Here is a 14,073-nt window from a genome sequence, read left to right as displayed (position 1 = left end):
AAATAGTAATAATAATTAAAAAGAAAGTTACATTATCCTGTTTTTTCATAACAACACAAACTCACTTCCTTCTAAAATCCAAACGTGCACTAGTTTAAACAGATTTTTCCTTAATTCAAGTAGAAATAATATCTCACATTTTTTTCTCTCTTAGAAATAATTATGAATTTTCCCAGTTAGAATATTCCTTGATTTTTCCTCAAATTCTTGTTTCTTGTGATGAATTAAGTAAAATATTTTCTCAAGTAAGATATTTTATTTAGCGGAATATTTCATAATTTTTCTTAAAACTAATATCGGATTAAGTAGAATGTGTTTTATTTTTTCTCTAATTCAAATAGAATATTTCTCATTTGAATAAAAAAATGTCAATTTTAATTATGTAAACAACCCTTTTGCAAAATTAGTCACCCTTTTTAAGTTTGTTCAAAAAATGATCTTTTGGTGAACCGTTTTAAAACGGATGCTCTTAAGTATCATAAAAACCTTCTTAGGGCGTTAATTGAATGCTTACTCAGTTTCTCTAATTTTGAAGATTTATTTCTATTTTTAAATCTTTGAAATTTTTAAGTTCTTTTTCTTGATAGTTTTCTATAAAAATCAAGTGGCGACTCTGAAAATTCCTTCAAAAATTATTTCAAAATTTTCTTGAATTTTTTGAAATAGTTTTAAAAGGCCAAAACCATTTTATTTCAAACAAAGTTGAAAAGGGATAAAATAGTGACCCCCATAATATTTATCACCTTCTGAACCATATCCAGAATCACCTGCGGATCCTCCTCGGACTTGGATCCCAGAAATAAAGGGAATTCATTTGGGTGAAATCCTAAATCCTAGCAGCAGCTATAATTTCCACTGGATTAGCTAAGGCAACAGTTTGTTGATTGTTCTGAGAAGCTACTGAATGAGCTAAGGTAGTGAACACAACTCTGAATTTGGCGTGAAAGACATGTTCATTCAAGGGATCTTCCTGAACAAGTGGAGGTGCAGGTTGGTTCCCATTCCTTCTTTCATTGTTTCTTCTAAGAGGAATATTTTGTAAATGGAATGAAGGATGAGTTAGAAGGAGAATTTAAATAGAGCTCATGCTCTTTCGCACGACATAAACACTGAAAGAAGAAAAACCTTTCCTGAAACGTCTCGTAGCCTCTCGTCCATAAGTGTGGCATGCTTCACACCCATGCACAAGACTCTATTAAACACGGCTTTCAGATACCCTAGGACACTGTAAAACCTTAGGCTCTATTACCAAGTTTTGTCACGACCCGAGGCCACCCCCTAGTCATAACAATGGTGCTTACGATCACAAGTGACCACAAGTTAACCCATAAGCTAGTACTCGTTGTGAGCACTGAGTAAATAGTTATAATACATTTGTATAGAAGGTAAACTGCTAAAGTAATATCAATCTAAATATTAAAATGGGAGATTAAATTACAAATCTAAAACGTCTGATAAAGTACTAAAAATAAACTGCCAATTTAAATCAACTGATAATACTGAAAGGACTGATAAACTGAACAACTGTCTAACTGATTTTCTAAAATCCTCTATTAAACTGAGGAGTTGGTGGGACAAGTCCCCAACCAACTCCGCCTGCCTGCCTGTAAAGAACTACTAAAATAACTGAATAAGAGATAATTTTCCCTCGATGGATGATGACTCACCACTACTACTGCTGAGTGAACGCTGAGATGTTTAAGAATGGTCGAGAAACTGGAACTCTGAACCTATGATATAAGACATCATAGGGCTAAGAATAGTATGCGGCTAGTACTTTAAATGTACTAGTATGTAAGATGTGGACATGGCTGAAATACATGGGGTATCTATGCATGAATGCATAAACATGTAAAATCTGATAACGCAAGACTAAGTGTTTATCAGTTATATCATTAATTTAATCTAAAATTTGAAAGATTGAAAACTGTAAAACTGAATATCTGAAAGTATGTACACTTAGTCAAGAAAACCTGAGATGAACACACTGAATATTGTACTGAGACTGTGGGAGGTATTATCTAACTGACATATCCCAATCTGAGCTAATTAGGGTTCAACCTATAATTCAAGTAAGAAGGTTGTCAGTACCATGCCACAGTACTAACACTAGTTATGTGGATCCACTAATTTGATGTCCTGAAGGACTAGGGTGTCAAGCCTAACTGACGGGTGACCCTTGAGAGGAATTCAAGCCTAAACTGGCGGGTGACCCCTCATATCTTACACTGGCTATGTAGTTTTGGAATACAGGGACTGCTACTAATGACTCTGCCTAACGACGGAGAAGTTACCATCCCTGTATTCGCTCGGTGCTAAATCCTACTCCCAACTAAACTAACACTGGTACTGAATTGAACTAAGTTTTAAGTAAACATTATTTTTTATAGTGCCCATCATAATCATAAAACTAAATAAATAGGAATATTTATGGTTTAACTGAATTATTGCTTGAAAATCTGAAATCATATAAAATATGTAGGTATCGATTGTTTATAATCCACCAATACTTAATGATCATAAAACGTGACATTTAAACTTCAAACTATAGTACTGACTCATGGTTCAACCCAAGACATGAGAATTTCATCAAACATGTGGAAAGCATGGACTTGCACATGGGGATATTCTAAACATGAGAATTCAATAACATGAAATTCACTTGAATAAGACGTGGAAACTAAAATTCATAGCATGAGGAATACAATTCTTACATGAGATCATACATGGGCTGACTTGAATTTAAATCACCATGAAAACATGAATTAAACCCATATTAAACAATATAAATTACCATAATGATAGAAAAAATCTATTCTTTAATTGGAAAGAGGGTTTTGGGCTCCATGGATGAAAGGGGCCGATGGATGGACATCCCACATACCTTAAGTCTTTAACTTGGAAGGAAAACTATATTATTAATGCTTTCTTGAATGCTCTTCAACTTGGGAATTTGAATTCTTGATTTCTTGGGGGAAAAAGGAATTGAATTCTTGTTCTTGAGGGAAGGAAATGGTTTTCTTAAGAGGAAAATTAGAGAAGAGGGTAAAATTATGCCCTAACTGATGCCTACGTCGTCTTATGAACGATTGGGTTGAGGGGAAAAAGATCCAATTGCCCCTCAATCATTTAAATTCAAAACTGGGTGTAACAGATTTACCGCGATGCGATCGTATCGCAGTCGTGCATTTCCTTTACCTCGACGTGGTCTGTATGACATCTGGAGTAATGTCACATCACGGGCTAATCGCGGTGATCTACTGGTTTCAGGATCCAAACATGTCCCAAACCTCATCCGAAACATCCTAGAGACATGCTTCTTACATCCCTGAACATGAATTAACTCAAAAATCAACATCTTGGGGTCGGGAAGACCAAAATAAAAATCCTCAAAGTTTAGACGCCTTGAAAATAACTAAGTCCCCAACACTTAGTGAAAATTTCAGGCCTTAAGCCTCCTTATGCATGCAACTAAAAGCTGAACTGAACTAAGATTAGTACTGGGTATTACAATAAATCAGTCATCTTTAAATAATGTGGTAAAAATAAATTATGTATCATATTATTAAAATAAATAAAAAATAAATTAAAAGGTATTTTAAAGAGTGTGAAGGAGAACGAAAAATACAACATTACTTTGAATCAAGTGTCGTTTCTTATAAAAAGCAGAGAGGGACAAACACTTGTGACCAAATTAAAATATATGAAATTTTTTTTAACTATTAAAATTTAAAAGTAAATTATTTTTTATTACGAACTTGAAGAGATATAGAAGTAAATGAAGATTATTAAGATTAGGAGTTATGAATATGAGGAATATGGAGTTAAAGATTAATAAATATTATTAAAATAAAAGTTATGAAAATGAAGTGGTGTGAGTTATGAAGATGGCTTTTCAAATACTCATAATGTAATTAAGAAAATAAAAAAATACTTTAAACAAATTATTGTATTAAAATTATAAGTAGATTACTATTTATGAGTTATGAACTTGAAGAGACTTAGAAGTAATGAAGATTACTAAGAGTGGGAGTTATGAATATAAGAAATGTGGAGTCAAAAATCAATGAATATTATTAAAATAAAAGTTATAACAATAAAGTGGTGTGAGTTATATGGAGATGACTTTTAAAATACTTCTAATATAATTAAGAAAAATAAATTGAAAACATGGTTAGGAAAAACTCAAAGTAAATTAAGAAAAACAAATTGAATACATTGTTAGAAAAAATTCAAAGTAAGAAAAGAAAATTGAAGGAAAGGTGTTATTTAAGTCTTGAATGAAGTATTAGTGACATTAACAAACTTAAAGGATCAAACATAATTAGGAAACTTAATTAAGTTTATTGTGGACTTGATTAATATTTTCAAAACTTTTTAATCTTTTCAAAAATACAAATCAACCCACACCTCTCTCCTATCTAAACCAATCGTCTCTCCAACAGTTCTGCAAATTTTCCCTTTCAATCTCCAAATAGTTGGGCTTCAAGTTCCTTTTTTATTTTCAACCGTCAATTGACATTTCAGCCTTGCTCTCAGGCCACAACAGCTTCGAGTTCTTCATCATTCTTTTTTTCCTTTCACAGGTAAGAAATTATGGCCTTTTTAATTTTGAAAAAAAAGAAGAGAAACTTGAGTCAACTTCTCTTCTAGTATTGGTGAACAATTTTAATGTTTGTTGCTTTAATTTAAAATGTGGTCTGAATAAAACCTTAATTTCTGGTATTTTTTCTTTTCTCTTTTTGGAGTGAAATATGATTTTTTTGTTGTTAGATGCATTTTTTGAAGTTTGATTTTTGTTGTGTGTTTGTACAAACAAAACAACGATATTGCTATTTTTGGTGTTGTGCCCGTTGCTGGGTTAATTTGTTCTTGTTCTTGGTAAAAATGATGATATTTCTATTGAGATATTGAACATAATCATGCTACTATTTTTTTTTTTTGGCAATAGATTAACCTTCTGATGCAACAAATTAATCATCTGATGCAATAGATTATCTATTTGATGTAATAGATTTACTATTTGATGCAACAAATTTATCGTATGATTCAACAGAGGAACCATTGGATAAAAAAATCTAATGAAATAGATTACAGATTAACCACATACTACAAGAAAAAGCCTTATTTAAGACCAATATATAAGGACGAGTTAATAAAATCGTCTCTTAAAGTATAAATATCTCATCCCTAATTCTATATTTTACAATGAAGGGACAAAATATGGTCTATAAAAAATTAGTAGCTGGTCGTAAATAGTCCCAAGTTATAATTGAGTGCCTATAAAAATCCGCTAACCATTAATATAATTTTTTTTATTTTAGCAAAAATTTAGGCGGCAAAACGGAAGGTATGAAATTCTTAAAAAAAACCGCGCATGTTTTTCTCCAAAACACATCCAGCCCTAATCGATATTCAGCTGTAGAGATACAATTAATTGACATTCAGTTGCATCCCTAATTGACATTCAAATCATCATCGAAAATAACATTCTACCATAATATTTAATTTCAGCAATTGGTGTGTGTTAATTATGCGTGCAAGTTCTCCAAATTGTACGCACTATCAATTCTGATGCACAACAACAATTGAGGGGAGCAACTTTGCTAAATTCGTTCTCACCTATTGCAATTTGCCCTATTTTTTGTTCATCTCTCTCGAAGGTATGCTATCTACTCCATTTAGATGCTCGGTTTTTTCAAAAAATATTCTAAATTAAAAAGCACAACTATTTGTGTGGTGCTTCTGATATGTATGAATTGAATTTGCTGATCTTTTGTGTTTTTGGGGTGAATTTGTGTACGAATGGTCCTAAATGAGTTCTAATTTGATGGTCTATTATAAAAGGATGACGATTTTGAGTTTTGCTGTCACTTGTTGAAGTGGTCCTTCTTTGTGTTCACAAGAGCTCCACCATGATTATGGAGTGGCTGAGAGATTGGACTTTGCAATCACGTCCAGTGGACTGTGTTAGCAATGTATTGAGGTTTGTGTCGAGTTTGGGTTTCTTCGTAGCGATTGGGATGGGGCTCACATAATCGTGAGCTATTTGGATTGAGTTTCTTGTATTCTCGACATATTATCGCATTCTTGAAGATATAAGGACCTGACAAACTTTTAAATTCTCAATTTTTGAACTTTAATTCATATTTTGATTTTTGGATATTTTGAATTTTGGCTTAAGCATGCCTTCTTAATCACTAACCAAGTAAAACACTTTACCATGGTGTACATAATACTTTTCCAGAATGTAACCATTTTTTTAAAAAAATACTTTACCTTGATTTTTAATAAACATGTTTTATGTTTTATAATGAATCTGGTGTTAGTTTGCGTTAGTTTCAATGAATCTGGTGTCTTTTCATTTAGGTTTAGTACAATTTTTTTATATTGTTATGGTTATGTCTAATTCTTGAAACTATGATTACTTTCTAATAAATTTGGTACTTGAGAATGCTGTCAGTAGCTCTAGCATAAAACCAACATTTGTCTTCTGTTTATCTGTCGCTGTGATTGGGGATGAGTCATTACCATATGTACCAAGAGTCATTACCTTTGTTTATTCTTTGATGTAATTTGTCGCTCTAAATCATTATTGTAAACTTAGCTTGTGGGTCATGAATTGTTACAAGATATATATATAGATTTACAATTTTTATGTTTATGATAAAAGATGATTTGCCTGTTATGTATCCAAAATAGGGGAAACATCCATAACAGAGAGTTTTGAAAGTTACTATTACACGATGGGAGAGCGAACTCTAACAGAATTACTATTACACTATCATAAAGGATTTAGAAAGCATGTCGGGTTGAAAGCAAAAGGGACCCTCTCAGTATGTAGCCATTATATTTTTGAAAAGTTCCTTAGAAGCTAGAGTTTGAAGATAAAAGATGGCTAATAATTACCAGTAATGCCATGACCACACAATTGAGGAATAAATGAACTTATCTTTAACTTACCTGGCAACCTTGTAAATCTTTCATATTGCTCATATGCCTGCCTGATAAACATTCCAACTCCTATCACAATTTTTTATCCACTCTCTTGAGCTTTCCTCAAAAGTCTAGTGATTTTGGGTGTAATAACAACATCGAAAACAAGTAGCATCTCAAAGCCTCCTGTAATTTACAAATGCTCAGAGAAGTTCAATATAGTGACACGTATTTAAAACAATGTTTTGTTGGGTACAAATAGTATTAAGGTAAATGAGCATTTAAATGGTCAAAAATTAGTAGGACTCTTTTCATTGTATCAAATTAGATCAATTTGATGGGCGACTACTTTCAAATTTGGAAAGAGGCTTTTCAAATTTGATGGAGGACTTACTTTCTCTAATGGCAATTCTAATTTTCGGATCAACTCTCTTGGATTGTAAAGACCCAAATCCTCTTTGATTTTAAAGTTTATTATTTTTGTAATTGAAGGATTCTTGAATTTGTTTTTGGGGACTTTGTAGCTTTCATTACACTATGGTGACTTTAGGGACACCTGGATTAAAGTTTTCTTGTGCCTCTTGATACTGGGAGTGATTTATTTTGGGTGCCTTGTGAATGTGGTAGATGTGCTTCTACTAATGATCCTCCACTTTACTGCTCTATATGTTTTACTTTCCCCCTTTTCTTTTTGGGTATCTTCATGTCGTTGTTACTATTTCCATATTAGTTGCTATGGCTTCTTCACTGTCGTTTTCCCTTTTTGTTGTAATGAGTCGAGGGTCCTCCAAAAATAGTCTCTCTACCTCCATGAGGTAGGGGTAAGGTCTGTGTACACTCTACATTCCCCAGACCACACTTGTCGAAATTCACTGGGTATGTCATTGTTGTTGTATTGGTATGAAATGAATGGGTAAAAAACTATGCTGTAGCATAAAGGATTGGCTAAAAAGTGCCTTTGACAGCTAGGCCATTTTGTTGCATCCATGAATTCTATGCTATTTAGGCACAAGATGCATATGATGGGTATGTGAGGAGGCTATAAACTTCATGAGAGTTTCCTTTTGACAAAGTAGTAAATGCTGACCTCCATTTTCATGTGAGAAGTGAAAACAACTGATTCATTCACAAATCTCCAATAGTATCCACAAAATTCTCATGCCTTTAGGAATGTGGTATACCATGACTCATAAGTGTAGTTAGATGTTCTGATAAGAAATTGGTAAAGTAAACTAGAAAATGACAACTTATATGAGTATAGTAGTTGTGGGTTCACATTTTTGGATTATTTTGTGAAGCGACCAAAGAGAATTTTATAACCAAAGTATCACAAGAGTATGCATAATCATAAATTCCCATATAATTCACTTTTACGTTATTCTCAACTGTGAACCGATATCACTTTTGTTGCCTAGTTTTCCATTTGGGGTTACCATTTTGCTATTAATTGTTTGATACCATCACAGCCTTGCTCATCTATCTTTGTATGCTCATTTTGTTAGTTCCTCGGCCAGGATTTGATGGAATTATCTTCCTCTAATTAAAGATGGGAGCATTAAATATATTATTAACTTTGATTTGCAAGATAACTTATGAGGGTAGTTATACAGACTGGTGGAGAAATAAGATGCATCTCTTTTTGTGGTTATCTTATATTTTTCCCTTTTTACTCCTAAATTTGGATTATATTTTTTGCTTCAAGATCTAGAGCTTAACATATACAACCTTAACAGATCGTCAACAAGCAAGAAGGTCACCTGCAACGATAACTTGTGTATAGAGAACAATAATTGCCTTGGTGTGGATAACCACTGCCCTTATTCAGTATCTTATTTCTCCTCAGAAACTTCAACTTCAGGAATTTAGGTGGATGATATTTTGCACTTGAGAATAGAACATAATGAGGAAAAATTTGTACAGGCACGTGTGATCTTTGGTTAAGTATCCTGAACTTCCTTCATCTAATTGATGTTAAGTTGTTTGGGCATTGGGTTGATCTATGGCAGTGTATTTTTAACTGCTAGATGTGTTGTATAGAAATATCATTTTGGATAAATGGTTAACTGAGGAGTTCTTCTGCTTCAGCCCATGTTCTCAAATTCATTCTCTAACACATGCCAATTTCAAGTGTGTAGTTGTAGACAGGAGTAAACTGGTTCTTTTCTAGATATTGCAGCACCAAATAGTTTATTTGGGCTTGGTCTCGAGGAGATATCAGTGCCTAGTATTTTCCCTTGGGAAGGTTTTATGGAAGAATCCTTCTCCATGTGCTTTGGTTGTGATGGGGAAGGACAGATTAGTTTTGGAGACAAGGGTAGAATTGACTAGGAAGAGACCCTCTTTAATATAAACCCATTACATTAGTGGTAATCATATAATTAAACACCACATCAAGTTTATTTTTGTCAGCTTCGTCCAAATCTGTTAGATTCACTAAATCATATGCTCTTGTGGTAAACATTTTGTAGCCCAACATACAACGTTTCTGTATATCAAATATGTGTTGGAGCTACTCTTATTGATTCTGGTTTTACAACACTTTTTGATAGCGGAACCTCCTTTACATATCTTGTTGACCTATACTATACAAAGCTTTCAGAGAGTGTAAGTATCCTTTTCAGATAGTATTAATTTGTATACATTCTTACATAGAGTTTAAGATTCAAACCTCTTCTTCCTCAATAGTTCCATTCTCAAGTACGAGACAAGCAACGCCCACCTAATCCAAGGATCCCTTTTGAATATTTTTATGATATGAGGTAATATCTGCACACACGAGTGTGTATGTATATATATATATATACTTCCCTATTTTTTGAACCATTTATTATTTATTTATTTTCACTTTTATCATCTTAGGATTTGTATTGGACAGTCCCGATGCAATTACTAGCTTGATTCCTAGTTTAAGCCTAACTATGAGTGCGGGAGGACAACTTCTTGTTAATGTTCCAATTATTGTCATATCCATGCAGGTACAATGTTTCAACGATCTTGCATAATATTTCTTTTTAATTTTTGTTATTATCTTTCCTGTATATCTACTAAATACTTTCTCCTAGGTAGAACCGACTCATGTATTGCCTGGCCGTTGTTAAGAGTAAAGATATTAATATAATTGGATGTAAGTCTTCCTAAGTGCAACAATGTTTTTGTATTTTCTATTTTCACTGAATTGAACTGAAGTTTCAAGAAACATGATAAGTATGTCTATACTGTGGGATGAAACAAAAGGAGAGTTGCATTGTAAACTCTATGCGAACAACATAGTTTACATGGAAAAGTTGGTTACACTTTTTACATTAAAGACTTAGGTTTACTGGTCCCAAAATATGACTGGAGGAATTTGACTTGGCAAATGTGTATATCTTACATCCTAGTAGCTCCAAATAAGATTTCTAATGCAATGTACTCTACTCACTGCAGTTGCCATCTTCGTAGATGCCTTTTAGTAGTTAGATTGTGTCCCTCTCTTTCTACAATGCATTTATGCAAGCTAGGACTGTATTTGCATTTATTTCTCCATTGTTTTGACATTTTTTTCATATTGCTTATTAATTCTCATGTTAAGACTTAAGAGTATCATCCAATCTGAATGTATGCACATGTAAACTCTTGTCCTTTTGTTAGATTTTATTAGTTAAAATGTCTGTTTATGCTAGCAAGCTGGATTGTCTAAGTACATTTATCGGGCATTTTATACTTCACTTGCTCTTTTTTCCTTGAAAATTGATGATAAAAGTTTCATTAGTGTTTCATATGCATGTACTCCGAGCTGGAGGTTTATCGGAAATAGCCTCTCTATCTCACATCTGAGGTAATGGTATGAACTGCCTACACTTACCCTTCCCATACCCCACTTGGTGGGAATATACTAGGTGTGTTGTTGTTGAAGATGGATGTGCAATCATACAAGATGATCACTAATTCATTTTTCAATAGAAAGTGCAATGTATGATAAAATAAAAGGAAGTTGCATGAGATTGTTTGACATGATTACTAGCATTAAAATGTGGTGTTTGCCAGCAGTCTTTTTAGTATAGTTAGAAACATGTAAGTCACCATAGGGATAAACATGAGATTTAAAGTAGTCAATACATGTCTGGAGTTGCAAATTGAAAGGAAATGAGTAATTAATTTTTCATATTCATCTCATAGTTGGACTTAGTTTTTGACTCTGTGTACTTGTTTTATCCATTGGCTAAGTAAGTTATCCATTGCTATACTGTGTTTCAATTCTTTGCTTCTTACATATATGTAATTATATATCAATAGTTATTAATCGTCTTTCTAAAATTTTGTTCTTACATATTTCTGAAGATTGAAGTTACAATTGAAGATGCAAGTTTAGAGAATGCACGAGCTCATTATTATTTTGCTAAGACCATTATGTAAACTTGACATCAAATTCTAGCCCGGGATGTTAATTTTTTAATTTTTTTTTTTATAGCAAATATTGAAACTATTGACATTATATAGCTCGGGATGTTAATTGGTTATGTTTTTTCTATTTATTAAATATTAAAACTATATTTTCCATCCTTTTGACATTTTAAGTAGAAATTTTATATTTAGTAATGAAATATATAAATTTTGTGATTGTAGTTGCAATCTCGTCTCTAAAGATTAATCGATGATGAGTTAGTTGCTCGTCTCTAAAGGTTAATTTAGGATGAGGCAGTCTCTCTTCTCTAAAGATTAATCTAGGATGAGTTAGATGCTCGTCGTGATAGATTAATTTAGGACAAGGTAGCTTCTTATCTCTAAAAACATTTAACGATAAGAAAATAACTACTTTTTAAAGATGAAATCATCTATTAGGGATGAGATATACCGTCTCTGAAAGTATTTTTGAGACCAGATATGTTACCGTCTCTATTAACATTTAACGACCAGCTAGAGTACCTTGTCGCAAAAGATTTTTAGCGAAGGAGGCTATAAGGGCGAGTCGCGACCAGTATTTTCTCATCCTAAAAGATCATTTGCGACCAGAATTGGACTTTTAGGGACGAGAATTCCCTTCCCTAGAGGGTTTTCTTGTAGTATGCAACAGATTTACCATCAGATTAAAAATCTGATGCAACATATTAACCATATGATGCAATAGATTTAACATCGAATGCAACAGAGGAACCATCCAATTAAAAACCTGATACAACAGATTAACTATCTGATGCAACATATTAAACATCTGATGCAACAGATGAACCTTCTGTTGGATAAAATCCTATCAACTATTCCAATAGGACATGTCCAAGATTTGAGTTTTTCAACTAATCATTCATCTGTAGCATAGATGACCTTTATGTTTAAAGAAATCTAAACAATATTGACCGTTGATAACTGTTCTGACAGATCACTCATATGTTGCAAAAAATGTGTGATGTGTTGCACAGAACATTTAGTTGTCTCAATAGATGAGTGATCTATTTTTATTGTTGTAATAGATTACTCATCTATTGCAATAGATTAGTTAACTGTTCCAATAGATCATTCATATATTGCAACAAATGTTTGATCTATTGCATACCCCAGTCATCTATTTTGATAGATGAGTGACATATTTTTATTTTTGCAATAAATTACTCATCCAATGCAACAGTTTAGTTATTTGTTGCAATAGATAACCTACCTAGTGTAATAAATGTGTGATCTATTGAAATTGTTATTTTACTTTTATGCATGTTAGATTTACTTTTATCCCTTTTTAACGATGCATTAAGTAATTATAATCTATTTTATGTTCCTGTTAATTATAGATAATATAACTCCCAAAAGAAACTGAATCAAGTCCAAGAAAAGGAACAAGTGAAGTAACTAGGCTATATCCAACACTCTATGAGCTTGCTTTACATGCGTTATCTTAATCAGGAGCAAAAGATGATGAACATGGGGAGGAGGAATATTTCAAAAGAGATGATCCAAATGCTAATATCCCTTCCACTGAAGAGTTGGTCAAAACCTTTAGTATTGATAGTTATCCTATGAGAATGCAGCGCGATGGTGCCACAAATTTAATAAGTGATTTCGTGGTTAAGTCATTCATGGGAAAATCTTTCGATGCCTTCGAAAAAATACTTTGAGAATAAAATTTGGATGCTTATTTCAGGGACAGTTGCTTTGGAAAATATCTTGATTTGCCGGAAGACAACAATGCTCGTTTTCAAATGAAAATAGTATATGATTTTCTCAAGCGTAGGTTTATGTATGAAAACAAAAATAAGATGGATGAGGTGTAGATAAATTACTGTAGCATGCCTATTTGTTTTGGTTGGAAGGAGTTTTCCATAGTTACTTGACTAAATTGTTATCTTCCCTTTCCTTCTCAAGTTATACCTATTTTAACCCAAAAAAGCTTCCCGCACACCCCAAAAAGGCAAATGCAAGTAGAGTGATCGTGAAGACTTGGTGTCCTTTGTTGGTCCAAGGTTTAAAAATAAAATTTTATAGAAGCATTGAAAAGTAAAAGACTTCCAAAGAAGCACAAGAAATCATTGTGCTTGGTTTGGATTATATATAATATTCTTTAGGCGAGAGACGTTAACAACAACATACCAGTTGGTTTAATAAAGCTCTCTGAGGATCTTGAGGCATTTAACAACTATCCTTGGGTTTATGAAAGCTTCAAAATGACTGTTAAATAATTATTGATTCCATTAACGACAAAGACAGTTAACTTTATGGTTTTCCATGGTCTTTTATGGTTAATATTTATTTTATTATGATATGATTTATTTTTTTATTCAATAATTCTTTTGATTTATTGGCTTTATTTTATAGGCTTGGACATTTGAAGTCATTCCTTATTTGAGACGAAAAGTGAACTACCAGGAAGAAGTTTCCTATCCAAGAATTCTGAGATGGTTGTTGGCCAAAACTAATAAAAATGCAAAATTTCTTGATCTTTTCACCCCCCGAAGGATTCCATAAGTCTAATTCTAATTAATTTTTTATTTTAATTAATGATATTTTTGAATGACTTAATTATCATTCTAATATATGTACTGATTTATGCTAAATTGTGCATCTGTCACTTGTTTCGACCAATCAAGAGATGAAGATGCCATTGTTTCTTACTTTATGATCTGTGCGAATTTTATCAGACCCTAAGGTCACTGATAGAATAAAAAAAGAATT

At 32.6% G+C, this 14,073-nt stretch overlaps 1 pseudogene; it reads left to right on the top strand.

The window, feature by feature from the left end:
• Positions 1-5,673: 5,673 nt before the first annotated feature.
• LOC124888805 lies at positions 5,674-11,534 on the top strand (annotated as a pseudogene).
• Positions 11,535-14,073: the final 2,539 nt, after the last annotated feature.

This window comes from Capsicum annuum, chromosome 11 (genome assembly GCF_002878395.1).
Source record: "Capsicum annuum cultivar UCD-10X-F1 chromosome 11, UCD10Xv1.1, whole genome shotgun sequence".
Taxonomy (NCBI): domain Eukaryota; kingdom Viridiplantae; phylum Streptophyta; class Magnoliopsida; order Solanales; family Solanaceae; genus Capsicum; species Capsicum annuum.
Note: the sequence above shows the minus strand (reverse complement) of the source record. Positions and strands in the feature narration are given on the sequence as shown.